The following is a 1,965-nucleotide window of genomic DNA, read 5'->3' as shown; positions in this document are numbered from 1 at the left end:
CACATGATAGATGTCCTGTCGGTTTAGTCTTTCAAGGCATTTAATGCATGTCAGGCGGTGGTCGGCCACTGCTGATAATGAACCGTCGTCGCTTTGAACTTATAAATAACTCTCACCTTTATCTTTTACCATTTTTGCATCTTCTATCTTCTAAAATTTCTCAATTTCTTCTTTATACTCTCCAGCCTACAAAGAAAGCTATGATTTCTTTCCGAAAAGACCCCTCAATTCTACCAAATTTCTATCACTTTCTTCTACTCCTTATTTTTGAATTCAAAAAATGGCGAAAACATCGCAAATCGTTCCTCAGAAAGAGAAAGCTTCATCTTCATATTGTGCCGCCGATGAGACACCGGCGGAGCCACAGCCAGAGGAGTGTGTCCCCGAGGCGTGCGTCCTTCCTTCAGATTTTAAAGTTGATAAAGGTTCATCGGTCCCTGGCCGGTGTGAGCCGATATCGAGGTACATGTATTCGATTACTAAGAAGCACCTCGATCTGTTAAAGAAGGACTGCAATTGGGGAAAAAAAGAAGTGATAATACCTACCCCTGACGAAGACATCACTTCTCACGTGAAAGGATTTTTGAACGTATATACTTACCCTTTCACTTTGGGTCCCCTCGATTCCGTCGTTATCGACTTCTGTCGACAGTATCATGTAACTTTAGGCCAGGTCCATCCTTCTTTGTGGCGGATCGTTATTCTGATCCGATATTTCGTGAGCAAAATCAAGGGGATGTCGTTCACCCTCGATCATCTTATCCGGCTGTATCGTCCCTGAATTTTTCGGGGAGGGTTAATAAAACTCCAGTGTCGGGCTACCAAGGCTTTGTTCTCGAGTATTGACGAGGACAGGGACCGGGGTTGGATGAGCAGGTTCGTTCGAGTAAGGACTTCGGACCTGATCCCGACTGAAAAGATGCCCTTTCCCGAGGAGTGGAATCTGAAACGTAAGTGTGATTTTGCTATTGCTTCTATTTTGTTCTTTCATTTGTTCTCTTATCGATGCTCCTCTTTTCATGATGTAGCGGTTCCCTGGATGCCCGGAGCGGTTCCCGACCTCAAGAATTGGGTACGGGATCTTGTTTCGACTTCCACATACGCCGAACGCTCATGGCGTGATTTGTCTAAGGGTCGATGGGAGGCTAAAAATCACGGTAAGCTCATTTCTCGGATTCTGACGAGGCATTTCTCGATATTTTTTATAAGGTTTCCCATATGCAGGTTTGGGTAAGGATGTGGTCTTGAGACCTCTGTCTAATGAGGAGGGTGTCTCGACCTTCGTTCCAAAGCCGGTGAAGGAAAATAAAAGGAAGAGAGCTTCGTTGCCCGAATATCCAAAACTAAAGAAAAGGACGGCTCGTAAGCCGAACAAGAACGTTATTCCTTTGACCGTAGAATCTGTTTTGCGCCTAAGGGATGAGGAAGAAGAGGAAGAGGATAATGAGTCCACGCTGGCGGTCCGGACGAAGAGAGCCACCGATGCTTCAACACCGGCTGGATCGATGATGCCCTATGGGGCTCCGTCTCGAAATGAAAATATACCGGAGAGAGGTTCTGGTAGAGTCCCCGAACTATCGGATGTCGAAGACACCTCTCACCGGAATCAACTGGCAGGGGTTACAATCGAAGAGCCCTTCGAACCCCTCCAAGCCGAGGGGAATGCTCCGAGCGACTCACTTGGGGCAGCAGCGATCGAGGAATCGCCTACCTTTCCCGCTTTTTCTACAGGGGTGATTCGGGAAGCTCAATCTCTGGGGGCCCTCGATCTAGGTAGGCCTCACGATGAAGAGGATCCGTTTCATGACCTGTTTATTGGTATCGAGGATGTTGCCGGTGCCGGTGATGAATCAGATCTTTTTCACGGTTTGCGGTAGGCTTTGAACCAGTTGAGTCTCTATGTTCGTTTTGTTGGTATTGCCTTTATGTTCGTCTTTCGTTAACTTCGCTTCTTGTTCCTTCGTA

The sequence above is a fragment of the Nicotiana tomentosiformis genome, chromosome 1 (assembly GCF_000390325.3).
Source record: "Nicotiana tomentosiformis chromosome 1, ASM39032v3, whole genome shotgun sequence".
NCBI lineage: Eukaryota > Viridiplantae > Streptophyta > Magnoliopsida > Solanales > Solanaceae > Nicotiana > Nicotiana tomentosiformis.
The sequence above is the reverse complement of the archived record's forward strand: the minus strand, read 5'-3'. Positions refer to the sequence as shown.